Raw genomic sequence first — 15,314 nt, 5'->3', positions numbered from 1 at the left:
ATTGACATCCCCTCTTTATGTAGTCCCAGTTCCCTTTAGAGAGCCTGGTATCCTGCCTGGGCTCTGGTCACATGAACTCTTCCCTTTTTCTCTCTGCTCCTCGGCATGGCAGCGGTTTCTGTTATTATCTGCTGGGCTACTTCATCCTATTTAAAAAAAATTTTTTTTGCCTTTATAGCACTTCCAACAAGTTTGTATTGGCAGTATTTAAAGCGAGGTTTGTAAATGAGTTCACTCCGAGGCAAGGTATAGAGAAGAAAGAGGGCAGACACAGACATTTGGCAAAGAAAACTGAGAAAGAGGAGAGAAAAATAAAAGTGGAGGACCAACAGAGGAAGGCCATGGAAGCCAAGAACTGTTCATGGAGGAACTTTCACCAACGTAAAACATCTAGTGAAGACAGTCTGAAGTTTTTTTTTGTTGGTGGTGGTGGTGGTGTTTTCAAATTAGGAGATTAACTGGCATTTGATTAAAAAGTGAGTTAGTTTAGGAAAGAATTTTAAGGAGAAATCAAGTTTGAATGCTCACTAAGTGAGGAATGAGAGAAAAAGTTGGCCCAAGTAAGTTGAGTGATTGATGACAAGTGTTAATGGCTGAAAATCATAAACTTTTATGCTTTCTCTCTAGCATTCCTCAGGTGCCTAGGTACAGAAGAACAAAACTTCATGTGTAGAGATGATCTACACTTCATAGGTTATGCAGAAGGAAATAAAGGAGAAGGTAATGTTGATCCAAAGAATGCAGATCAAGTGACTAGCCACAGATCTAATATGGTAATGGGAGAAGATTAATAACAGGGAATAAAATGGTGATTACATGGAGTTGAAGTAAAAATTATATAATTATATAGCACATATATATTTTATATTATAATGAGGCATATATAAAAGATGTTTATGTCTCTGAAGACCTCAGAAGAAGAAGTGCTCTAACCTAAGAGAAAAATGCCGAATCATTCAAGGATGACAAAAGGCACGATGAAGGCTACAAGAAGTAGTCTTTGAAGGATATTCAGGTTCCAAGGACGCCCAAAAGGGATATGAGGCCATTTGTGAAGACACTGTGAGTGTAAAGTATTTATTTATGATGGAATGGTGGCCCCATTTGGCATGGGTTAGAGGGAATGTCAGTAGTGAATGATGCATTCAGGTTTCAGTGTTACCAAGCAGAATGGGAAAGAGCATAACAGAAAAGAAAACAGATCCAAACACCCTGTTTTTTGAGATGAGAATAAAAATAATAGGCATGCAGGACTGCATTTAACTGGTGGGCCTTAAATACCCAAAGTTTCCAAATACACCATGATAAATATTGAATCCTAGAGCATTTTTATGCCTTTCAATTTTAAGTATTCATATTGGTTTCCCTTACTCCTAACCTCATTTCTTAAATTTTGAAAATGTGTATGCACATGTGTGCCTACCTGAGCCAGTCTGTTTCAATCATTATAAAAAAATTTTAATTTCTTACTGTGTCAGAATTTACAGTGAATAATATATCCTTATAAATTTGGTGCTCACAAAGAGAAAAAAAATCACAGGAAAGAACTGAAAAGTCGGGAGGAGTAAACAAAAGCTTTTCTCTACTTAAATTTGAAGTGTTTTTAAAGCTATTTCATCGAGGTCAGCTGTTCCCTTAAAATATCATACATAGGTTTACTGGAAAAAGCATGTGAAAGAAAAAAATAATTGTGATATCTTAATAATGGATTCATGAATTCAGTTTCATTTTGATCCATAAAAATAACAAGATGTGTTTTTTTTCAATATTTCATTCTGGTTGTGTCTAAATTTTAAACAGACTTGGTGAGCCCTGCCTCATGTTACATCCAGCTGAGGTCTCATTCATCAGGCCCTTTCTTTGCAGGGGAGGCTAATCTACAGTTATACCAGTCAAACTAAATGTGCTAGGCAGGTATACCTGCAGTGAAACCATGGCAGTTACTGCAAAAATATCTTCTACAACCATTTGGATTAAATACCTTTTGATTATTCATGCTACCATTTCTATCTGTCTCTAACAAATTTGCAGTTTCAGGTCAGCAAAAGCTGAAGTATTTGGAGACTATCGTCCTTACCCATTCTTGCACTTTGCCAATATTTCACTACAGTGAGAGCTGCTTCCAAAAAATATCCAAAGCAACATTTGGAGGAAAAAAATTCTTAATTGTGCATAATAATATGAGGGTGGAATATAACAGTCATAAAGTATAATCCTCTAAAGCAGTTGGATATTATGATATGAAGGTAGAATATAACAGTCATGAAATATAATCCTCTGAATCAGTTAAGGATCAGTCAAGAGAAGAACCACCACTGTATATAGTTTTTTAAATGAGAAAATTATTCACTAGACTAAGATCTTACACAGTTGGGAATGAAACTTAGATAGTAAAGAACTCAAATGGGAAGAATCAGAAAAAAGCCTACAACAGGTCTCCTGAGTCAGTGGTGCAGATGAGCACATTGACTCTTGCAGAAAGTTCGGGAAGCTAGCCATGTCCAGCACTTACAAGGTCCAGAGGAGTGGGCTGCGGAATTCTGTTACCTCTTGTCATGAATGTTCCTATGAATTTGCTCCAAGCATCTGAAGATGAGCCCAGAGTTGCAGTTGGTTAGCAGGGACCCCAGGAAGAATAGCTCAATGCAGATGCGGGAAGAGCGAGGACAAGGGAACCTGCCAGGCATCCTGCTTCAAGGACTCTAACCTACAGTGACCTCCAGAGAATAATGGCTGGGGCTCAACCTCCTCCTCCTAATTTTGGTTAATTATGTTTCTTCAAAGTCATATGGGCAAGGGGATTCTCTGAAATGTAGTATCATCATTTCAGATTCTATTATCTTTTTTTTTTTTTTTTGATAGGGATGGACTGCTCCTGCCATCATACAGCCCCTTTGAAATACTGTGTCATCATAAATACTGTAAAATGCCAAAACGTATGTGACTTTTCCTAGTGACTGCCTGGCTGCAGTGTGTTATTCTATTTCAATATTTAATGAAGTTCAAGTATCAGTTATTTTGGGGTTTGAACATATCAGTTTTAGCTGTTTTCAGTATTTTTAACTTATTGCTATTTCTTCCAGTTTACATGAAACGTATTTGATAATTTATAGGCAATGTCATTCCTATTCTCTCCAGAATTGGTGAAATCAAAAACAGAGCTATTCATTTTATTATGGGTGAGAAAGTTCCTCAAATCAGTGTGAGTGATCCCTTGAGAAGTATTTAGAGTTATATATAAATACATTTAGCTATGCTTCTTATTTTTTAAGATATTACAGAGAGAACAAAATACATGCACATACTTATAATGCATTTCTAATGGGATGACAATTGGCAAAACTTGTTGTATGAACTGAAAGAGGATTAATTTTAGAAAAACGACAAAAATAACTTAATGAAATGATGCTATTATGTTACCATTAATTTTGAGTTTCTCCCTTTCATGCTTCCTTTTTTATTTTTATTTTAACATGTAGTAAATATAAAGCATGAATTTTGCTGTAAAACTTCAACAGTTTCAAATGGGAATACTGTTTCTCCTTTAATTTATTTTAAAGCTGTTGCTAGATTAAATTGGAATTTTCTAACAACTAATTTATCAGTATGTTATAAAGACTATATTTTTGCAAATGTTATCTTATTTTCAGGTTAAAATGAGCAAAAATTCCTTCCCCTATGCATACATAAATGATTCTTCATTAGTTTGCACCAGCAAATTTCAACAAGTTAGGATATTTAGCCATCAACATTTGCTTATGGGGGTCTATAACCATATATGTAGCATTTAAATTTTTATCTAGCCTTTATTTTTCTCACACTATACTTTATATTAACCCCTTGCAGATAACACTAATAACCTTAAAGGCATTTTCTATTTGAGACAATTAACTCATTTCCAAAAAAAGATAAAACAATGGTTTTATAATAGTAATTAGGTTGGCCTAATATAATAGTTATGATAATGCTAAATGTTGTAGCCTACAAACATAAAGTTATGTTTGTTCAAACAAAAGAGAATATTAGAATTTTCTTATATTCTCATGTAAATTCCAAAACAGTGTTTCTGATCAGCAGGCAGTGTTCCTTTAATTGATGATTTATAAAGAATCATAAATTCATTAGGAATCATAATCCACATAGAATTAGATCCTTCCAGTTTGTGGCTCAGCCATCCCCAGATGGCTTAGCTCATCTGCCCTTGGATATAAATAAAAAGATCATAGTGATTTAGATGTGATGATTTTAATAAGCCTTATATCACATCTAATAGTATACACTTATGTGGCCGTGAATAATTTGCCAAGAGCCTGAAAAATCAATTCAACTGTATACTGATGAAGAAGAGGAACGGATTAGAGGAGCTGCTAGCCAGTCTCCTTCAAGCAAAGTGAGTTATTGGAAAATATTATTGAAATGCTAGTTTGGGGAAGTATTGTGTCCCAGGAAATAAAATGAATTTGTTTGGGAGAAAAGAGTACTTTAGTATTTGCTACATCACGTTCTTGTTCTCACTTTTGCATCTCACATACTTCCTGGTTAGCTTTTGACATTTGTGAGATAGTCAAGTCTAAAACTATTTATTGTCACCAGTCTCCCTGCACCACAAGAAAAGAGATTGGGAAGTTATCTGAAGGTTGCACATGAGAAAAGTGTCCAAGACGGTTGAATCCTTAGAAGCCATGACAAAAGTCTGAAGATTTTGTAATGTGTGTATTTGGGGAAAGAGGTTTATTTATTAGTATAATTTTCACAGTTAACAAATGTGAAAAACAGTCAGTCTAATTTTCAGCTTAATAAGGCTATTGTTATTTTATGGGATCTAGCAGAGTCATCTTGGGAGAACAACACTCATAGGATAAAGCTGGAGAAATGTTTGTTTGAGGTCCAAACAATTCTAAAACCATCTTCTGAAAATAGGTTGTGTGTGGTGACTGAGAGGTCCTTCCCACTGATTTTGCTATCCATGATTTTTGAAAGACTAGATAGTTAAACATCTTATACAGAATCCAGCACTGACCAGAATAAATGTGATTTGAATTAGTCTACTTATTTTGATACCGTAGCCCACAGTCCAGCATAAGGTAAAATCTAGCATGAGGTGAATGAACATCAAATTTTCTTTTCCTGCATTAACAGCTACCACAAAATGGAAAAATTTACTTGAAAAGCATAACTACCCAAAGGACTTCAATCAATATTCTTCTTATTTTAATATTAAAGACACTTAAACCAATGCACTTATCTTCAGAAAGTAACTAAATTCCCTTAGCTCTCATAAGTATTTTCATATTGTAATGATTTCCACGATTAGTTTTATTGTGAACTTGACCTTCTCTTTGAGATTAATGTTTTTTAATGATGGGGAGTTATTTTAATATTTACATTAATTGATTATATTATAAACTTGACTTTTCCTTTGAACTTTGTATTAAATAAGAGTTGTTTTAATATTTCCATTTTCAATTATGCATCTATTATATTATAAGATAATATAGCAAGTTTTATTTATTGGGATTAATTGATACTTTCATTTACTTAATATGGATTAGTGCTTTTGCATGTTCTAAGTTGATTTAAAGGTGTATTACCCAGGTTCATGATATACCATTTGAGATATTTCTTACAAATAAAATACTTAATAATTTCATATTTTTCATCCTTAATTCTTTTATACCTAATTTATTTGACAAATACAAAACTTCTAACAGCTTTTTTCTGTCTTGAAGTTTATTAATATGCAAGTATTATCAGTTAATGAAACTGCATACAAAATTGTGCCCTATATAGAAATATCTATTTTTGCTATTATTTTTCTACTAAATGAATTTTTGTTGGTTATTTATATTTTAAAACCTGATTTGCTTGTTTTGTGTTGCAATTGTTTTGTTTCCCTCCCAACCCCTTTTTAAAACTGTCAACCTTTCTGCTTAAAAATCTATACAAATTCTGTTAGAGTCTTACTCTCGTACATTTTAATACATGCTTAGATGTTATACATGGGTTTTCGTGCCCTCCAGTTTTTCACTCTAACTGAATCTTATTTAGCTGTCCTACAGAGGGAGACTATGTTCTCAATGTCTCCTTTACTTACTGTTTTGAATAGGTAAGTATTATTTATTCCCACATAATAGGACTGAGCTCTTTTCTTGACAAAAACCAATAAAAGAAACACTAAATTCTTCAGAGGTAACTGGTTCCAAATCTAGCTTCTTTTCCTGTTCGGTCATTTCCTTTTTTTTTTTTTTTTTTTTTTTTAGTAAAATAGCACACCCTGTATATCTCTACCCTTTTTTGGTATATTTGGCTTTTAGGTAAGTCTCTCTGATGAATTTACATGATAAAATAGGGGTTTAATATCTCCTCTCCTCCACTTCTCAGAAATCTTTATTCACACTGGATTCATTTTGAGCAAGAGCAATCAAGAGTATTCTGAGCTATATGCAAACCCTGCAGGGATCCTTGTGGCCACCAGATTTACATATACATGTGTTCCCAATAAAGAAAAACAAACAAGCAAAGATATATAAGGAGTTTTCCAGTTAGATCAAACAATTATATTACATACCTATTGAAACTTGGTTAAGTTTAAAGTAATTTTTAACAACATTATTCAGCGGTTCATAAATTTTGTTATATATCAGAGTAATCTGGAAATTTTTCTTTTCAATGACGATAATGGAACTAAGTCTGAGGGTATCTGGAATTTTATGGAATTTTAGTTCTGGCATGGGCTCTCTCCTCTAGATTTTTTTTTAATTAAACTTTTTTTTTTTTTTTGAGATACTTGTAGTTCTACAGCTTGTGTATGTTTACTCTGTTTCCTAGAATGGTAGCATCTTGCAAACTATAGTTCAATATCACAACCAGGATACTGATATTGAAACAGTAAAGATAATGAACTAAGGAGTTTGAACTATAAGAATGATAGGAAATTAGGGAGGAAGATTTAGAAGGGTGAATTCTGAAATCTCTGTATAAATTCTCCTTAACATGATAACTGACTCCAAAACTTATTCATGTGTAGGCTGAGACTCTAAGAAGCACAGTGGAAAGCTAGAGATGTGAGGTTAAAAAGCTTAGCAAAGATTTCAGGATCTCTTTGTTGCCAGAGAGTTCAAATTTCAGGATTAAACTAGAAATCGGAGATTTGCCAAGTGAATGCAAGATGTGATTCTGATTATAGACAAAGATAATAAAATGAGAAAGTCTAGAATATTGTTCATTGACTTTTCAGAAAGAGATGAGGCAATGACCAGCGTAGAGAAATATTTGAAAAGATAATGACAGAATTTTTTGATATTAATCTTAAAGCTAAAAGGAAGAAACCTTACTAAACCACAGGAAAATGAATAAAATCATATTGAGGTACATCATAAAACTACCAAAAGTTAAAATAAAGAGGAAAACATTAAGACAGCCAAGTGAAAAAAAGGTAGATTACCTTCAAACAGACAACAGATAAAAAAGATTATTTCCCTATGAAAACAATGTAGAACAAAAAGCAATGGACTATTATCTTTCAAAAAGCTGAAATAAAATCCCTGCTGAGTTATAATTTTGTGTCTTTTGATAGTATCTTTCAAGAATGAAACAAATATTGAAAGATTTTAGCAGAACTGCATCAAAATTGCAAAATATCAAAGCATCCTTCAGAAAAATGGAAAATGAACTCAAAATGAAGCTCATTTTGGATGAAGGAATTAAGAAAAATAAAAAGACTAAAAATGAGAGTAAATCTAAATAAATACTAACATATAAAACAATGATATCTTATGGTTATGGTTTTATATGATAAAATATATACAAAATTCAAATATCCAGCAACAATAGCATGGAAGTTGGATAAGCAGAAAGTAGAATTAAAACATTAGAAAGGCCTTACATTTTGATTGCTAAGTCAAGGATACTAATTTTCATTTTCAGTAGCTTGCATTTCTTTAACAATAATAAAAGCATAACCAACAACTCAATAAAATATTCATTACAGATTAATGCAAGGAATGAGAGGGAGAAAAATGGATCCACACACATATTATCAAAGTATTTCAACAGAGACGCTAGAGCAAATTTATTGGTTAAAAAGAAAGTCTTCTCAACAAATAGTACTAAAAATGTTCTAAAAAGATGCCTACAAGAGGAAGATACTTTGATTAGTGTTGACAAAATTTTCATTATGTTAAACAGGATTGGATTAACAAATTGCTCTTTTGGTTTCACTTTCTAATATTCACTCTTGAAACAGAGGGAGTATTTCCATCATAGTTGAAGAGTTGGGAGAAGATGCTAGGGAGGGTGTGGAGAAAAGGGAACCCTCCTACACTGTTGGTGGGAATGCAGTTTGGTGCAGCCATTATGGAAAGCAGTTTGGAGGTTCCTCAAAAAACTAAAAATAGACTTACCATATGATCCAGCAATCCCACTCTTGGGCATATATCTGGAGACAACTCTAATTCAAAAAGATACATGTACCTCAATGTTCATAGCAGCACTATATACAATAGCCAAGACATGAAAAACCTAAGTGTCTATCTATCAACAGATGACTGGATAAAGAAGCTGTGGTATATTTATACAATGGAATACTACTCAGGCATAAAAAAGAGTAAAATAATGCCATATTGCAGCAACATAGATGGACCTGGAGATCAACATTCTAAATGAAGTAAGCCAGAAAGAGCCATTTGAAGCAACACAGATGGACCTGGAGATCGACATTCTAAATGAAGTAGGCCAGAAAGAGCCATTTGCAGCAACATAGATGGACCTGGAGATCGACATTCTAAATGAAGTAAGCCAGAAAGAGCCATTTGCAGCAACATAGATGGACCTGGAGATCGACATTCTAAATGAAGTAGGCCAGAAAGAGCCATTTGCAGCAACATAGATGGACCTGGAGATCGACATTCTAAATGAAGTAGGCCAGAAAGAGCCATTTGCAGCAACATTGATGGACCTGGGATCAACATTCTAAATGAAGTAAGCCAGAAAGAGAAAGGAAAATAACTTATCTACAAAACAGAAACAGACTCACAGACATAGTAAACAAACTTACGGTTACTGGGAGGTAAAGGGGTGTGAAGAGATAAATTGGGAGTTTGAGGTTTGCAAATATTAATTACTACATATAAAGTAGATAAAAAAGCAAATTTCTTTTGTATAGCACAGCGAACTATATCCAATATCTTACAGTAAACTACAATGAAAAGAATATGAAAACAAATATATGTATGTATATGTATGTCTGAAACATTATGCTGTACACCAGAAACTGACAAATATTTCAATTAAAAAAAAAAAAGAGTCGGGAGAAGAATTTACCTCCAAATCATGAATCATTGTTTTTTTTCTTATCTGCGGAAAATGATGCAGAAATTAAGGTGAGAACAACAAGGAGATACGTTTTAATAAGTTCTTCCAAAGATACAACATCTTTTTCAGTAAGTATGTTGCAGATATATTTGTAATGTCAATATTGGTATTTCTGGATGGTAATAAAAGGTTGTTTAGGTTATTTATGTTATTTCTTAAAATAACATATGACAAATCTCCACTTACGTATGTATAAGTCTACATCTCCATTTACTTACATTATTATTTACTACATGTGACTACACTTCCCAAAGGAATGTCTACTTCTATCATAATTTTCTCATCAGTCTTTTCAAGATTAATCAATTACCTAAAATTATAATTACCATGTTCTCACTATATGTTTTGCCACATAACAGCAAATACTATATTTCATCAACTTTTGTATACTCTCTCTGCCATTTGCTACCTCCTTCAAAGAAGTGATTTTAAATAGAATTAAAATTCAAAAATATATATATGTATGTGCTTTTGTATATGTATTTATAGATAAATGTAAATTCACAAGTGTGTTGAATTTTACTAAAATGGTAATTAGGAAAACTCTTTTAGGAAATTTAAAAAAGATAAAGATTTACTACTTCCAAATGCTTAAAGCAATTTGAACTACTAATGAAATATTTCTAAGAAGTAAGTTGATCACTGTAAGTGGACATGTGAATTATTTTTAAGTTATATTATCTATTTGCATACAAATTATTATTAATAATAAAATCTTAACAATAATATTTATTGACTATTAATATGTGATAGCCACTCTGCTAAACACTTTAAATACATTATTCTTATTAACTTTTATAACCACATATTATAGAAAGGCACAGTTAATATATTTTTATTTTTTAAGTAACAAAAGACAGAAATAAAGTGACTCACTCCTGTAACCCAGCTAATAAACGAAGTTAAAACTAGTCCCAGCTAATGTTGGAATTTGACTTCTCTATACTCTGTATTGCTATATTGCTAAAGTTCTCCAAATATCTTGTTTTTGCAGTGAGGTTTACATACACCTATGCTATTTTACAGTATTTTTTGCTCAGAAAACTCTGTGTGAAAGTTTTATTTTTCAGTTTTTCAAAAATTAAATGTCACCCCAAACTTTCCAAATGATTATATTAATGAAATCTGATTCAATAAGATATTCTCTACTGAGATTAGCAAGTAGAGGCAAGAATTAATGAAGTTTCTCTACTTAGATCATCAAAGATATGACAATTACCCCAAGTTACTTTCTACTGAATAAAATTTTTAAAAGATAATAATAATAATAATAATAATAATAATAATAATATAGTTTTAGTATTGTATTAATTGATTTAAACCAAGATATTGATAATCTCCAACTTTTTGTGACTTAATGCAACAAAAATTTATTTTTCCATTAGCTAAAATCAAAAGCAGGTGCTCCTGTTCTGTAGCAGGAGTGGCAGAGACTTAATGGACTCTATTTCACACAGTTATTTAGGGGTAGAATATTTCAGAATTTCTGATATCTTCAATATATGGCTTTCAAATTTTTCGTCAACATCCAGTGGGCACAAAAGGGAACAGCAGGAAGACAAATGCAGACCTTACCATCTTAAGATAGAAAATAAACATTTCTGATGCTTACTTTTCACTGTGAGAAGTCACCCTAGAAGCAAGGAGTAAGAAATACAGTCCTTGGCTGGTTCAGTAGTTTGAGGCAAGGGGACACAGATTTTTTCCAAACATCTAGTTACCTTTGCCACAAAGAGAATGTTGAGATTTAACAATGTATTATGAAAATTTTGATACCTAGACTTCCTTAAGCAAATGAGTAATCTATCAAGGAAAGTGACACAAGGATGCTTATAATTAAAATGTAGTAAATCCATTTGGCACAGGACTTGGCCAAAAGATGATATATTGCAGAACATAGAATCTGGCAACAGAGAAGTTGTGAAAACTGTTCAGTTTAAGACTTGAAATAAAGGTTTTGCCTGGCTTATCCAGCCATAACAGTGGTATTCATAATTTCCTTGTTACAGGAGAAAAATATAGTAATGATACTCAAGAGAACAGGTTTACAGTCCTAAGAAGTCCTTGTTATTTCACACATTGATCTCCAGTGGCTGCCCACTGGAGATCCACATTACAGGAAACTGATGGAGCTGCCAAAGTGATGCAGAAGCAGGGTGCTCAGTGTTTTCAAAGACATAATGAAGACATATACAGCTCCACATCAGTAATATAAATCAAATAATCAAAAGCATTTTCATTCTATAAAGCATGAGGTTCTACTGTATATCACAACTCTTTTGCAGGATTAAATTCTCAATGTATTATAAGGATTTCAAACCTCTTTTAGGCTAATTTGGATGAAATTAAACACATACATCATTGTAACAAATATCTCCCAAATGATTGTGAACTTTGGAAATGAGAAAGGGATTAATGGTAATATATTTCATACTTATGTCCTGTCTGTAATGGTTCAATATTTTTCCATGAGGATTTATTATTTCTACCCAACAGACATTGGACAGACTTTTAATAGACATTGCTGGAAGTAATATAAAAAATGACTTCTAAGTACAATAAACTTCACTGCTGTTATTTTTCTCATTGTCTAAGTGACAGACCTAATAACCCATGTCAAAATAACAGGAGAAAATAGAGAGGTAGTACACAATTCTTTTTGTGGTTCAAAAATTATGATTAGCAGTGATAAATAAAAGCATGAAAAAAGTTGTAAACAAAGGACATGTAAGATCAACAGAAGGAAGTGCATTAAACACATGGCAATGATTTTCTTCAGGAAAGCATTATGCATCAAAGACAGTCTGCAGTGGAGGAGACAGTGACTTAGCAGATATGTTCCTGCCAGGATAGTCTATGAATAAGTAATTCAGCCCTTCTTTATCTTCCTCTTTTTCCAGCAATATCATTCACTGCATCCATCTGTCATGTATAGGCATAAAACTTGGAGACTCAATCATAAATCCAAAGACTTGGAAATTTATCTCTGTGAATTTACCACCTTAATTTCTCAGGAATTTTTTTAACTTTTAAGCATACAACTTAGCAAGTCATCACTGTCCCTTTTTTTCTTTTTTAAAAAAAGCTTTATTGAAGTACAATTGATTTATAAAAATCTGCATTAATGTTTACAATTCGATGAGTTTGGACATATGCTTATATCTGTGAAACCATCACTACAATCATAATAGAAAATATCCATCACCTCCAAAGTTTCCCAGTGCCTCTTTGGTTTTTGTTTGTTTGTTGATTTGTGTGGTTTATGTGTGTGTGTGGTAAGAACACAACATGAAATCTGCCCTCTTAACAAATGTTTTAAGTACTTAATAGGATATTGGTAACTATAGGCAGTATGTTGTATGGCACATCTCTAGAAGTCATTCATCTGTGTAACTGAAATTTCATATCCATTGAACAATACCTTCCCATTTCCCTCGTCTCTAGCCTGTAGCAATCACCAGTCTTTCTGTTTCTTAAATTGTCTTTTCCTATTATTGTTTTTCTGTTACTTATCTTCTCCAAAATAAGGTCCTTAGTATAACATCTACTTTGTCTAGTATTGCATTATATATTAATTTAAAATTATTTTACTATCTTAAATAATTTTATATTGATGTTGGTAAAATAGCCCTATCAATGATTAGTCTAATTTCTCCTTTTATAGCTTATGACTAACTCATAGAAATTAAGTAAAATTTTCAAAGCCATTAATTCCAAAATCATGATAACATCCTAGATTTTGCTTTTATGTTTTAAATCAACTTTATTTATATATAACTTACCTACAAAATACAAACCATGTAAATCTACAATTGAATGAGTTTTTATAAATATTTACATTCAGTAATCAGTAACTCAGTGAAGATACAGGACAAATCCAACAATAATAAATGTTCCCTTCTGCAGTTTCCTGGTCAGTGTTACCATGCTCCCTGTCCCACCAGCTTAGTTTATCTCTAAATAATACTAGTTCAAGATATTAGGTATTATTATTATTATCCAAGTTACATAATTTTCAAGAATAGAACTTCTGTGATCTCCTTCTATTTATATGCTTTTAAAATTTTCTTGCTTTTTATTTTTATATATCACTTGTCAATGAACATCATGAAAGGTATTTCTGGATATATCATCTGATTATGAATTACGAACAAAGTAGTATAATTTTTAGATCACATGTAAATAATTTTATTCACAGTACTATGTTGTATTCCAGAAAACGTATATTATTTTCACCAGTGTCAGTACATGCTAATTGCAGTTTTCACATCTTACTTACTTGATGACTCACCCAAATAGTAATAACATATCATGTATAAAATACGAGTTGTAAGACTAGGCTACTCTTGCCTCTTACTATGGAGATCTTCAAAATCTTCATACCATTGTCTATTTAGACTAGAGGTACATTAAAGTACACTTGGAGATTATTACAAATCTAGGGTTTGCCAGAGGTTAAGGAAAGGGGTGGGGTAGACAGAAATGTGTGTGCCTATAAAAAAGCAAAATGAAGATCTTTATGGTGATTAATGTAGTGATATAATATTTTCAATAAAGGTCATATTTTGAAGTTCTGGGTAGATCTGAATTTTGGAGAGAAAAAGTATTCAACCCTTTACATCAGTCTATTTCTTTTGTTTGCCAGGATTCTGCCTTCAGTTACTCTCCAATCCCTTAAAATAATTGCTTTTATATTGTTTACATTTTTTATTGTTTTTTAGTGAATGGTAAGTTTAATACAAGCTACCTTTCCATGAGCAGAACTAGACTTCCCATTCCAATATTTCTTTTCTCAAAGCCCTTGAGGGGTAGCTGGTAGTTGCTGCTATCAATAAGCTACATTCCCCCGAGTATATTGTATAATATAATACACGTGATAAAGGCCCAAGTAGTGTTAGAGTAGGTGCACCCATGCATGTATCTGTTATTAAATTAAAATATTATTTTCCAATGGTGTGCTTGTGTCTTTGCCACAAATTCAGCACAGTGCCTTACTGAGTATCTGGTGTATAGCAACAGCTTAAAAATCATTTACTTAATAAAGTCAGCGGTTGAATGAATGAAAATAGAGAAAAGACTTATAATGATCTTAATATTATGAAGACACAGGAACCTCCTCAGATATATGAGAGCAAGAATAGAGTAAAAGAATGAGATTTCAGTTTGATTCTACTATTACTAATTATTTTGATTAAAATAGCTAAATTTAATTAGCACCAATTATGTGCCAAGCAATATGATAATTACACTTTACAGACTGTGAGTTTTAACTTTCACATTAATTTCATGAGATGCTACTCATAGGTCTTTGTTTTGTTGTTGAACTGGATTCCTAGAGTGATCAGCTGTCTGTTGATATGACTCAACAAACTTCTGCTTGGAACTCTTACTCCAGAAAATGTATGCAATTTTCTCCCTTGCATTGATTTAGAGTTAAGATTTCATTTTGAAATCAGTTTAATTTTCTTGACCATTTTAACATATAAAAATTAAGTCTGGGAGCAACTGACTCAATGAATTGATAAATCTGACCTAATTTACATGTGAAAAACTGGGCTCAGGGTTTGGCTTATGAATGACACTATTTTTTGCCTGTATGAAGAAGGCTGAGAGATTTTGCATTCTAGGTATATTAAATTGGTCTGTTCTGCTTAATGTAAAACAGAGACAGAACAAACATGTCAAAAGCTGGGCTGAACTGGAGAGAGCTGATCTGGCAAGTGTCAGAATTAGACAAGCCAAAAGGAATATAGCAGTCAAACCTTTAAACATTTATAGCAAGCGACTAAATAGAGAAAGTGCTAACTCCCGCAGTGTTCCATTTTTCCCCATGGAAGAGTGTGAGTGTGGGTCAAATATATCAAAACGGATGGGGGTGGGTGGCATGGTCGCATGGCTAAGGGAGTTCTGAACAAAAGACTCCTGTCATTTCATGGACCCAG

This window comes from Camelus ferus, chromosome 2 (genome assembly GCF_009834535.1).
Source record: "Camelus ferus isolate YT-003-E chromosome 2, BCGSAC_Cfer_1.0, whole genome shotgun sequence".
Taxonomy (NCBI): Eukaryota; Metazoa; Chordata; class Mammalia; order Artiodactyla; family Camelidae; genus Camelus; species Camelus ferus.
The sequence above is the reverse complement of the archived record's forward strand: the minus strand, read 5'-3'. Positions refer to the sequence as shown.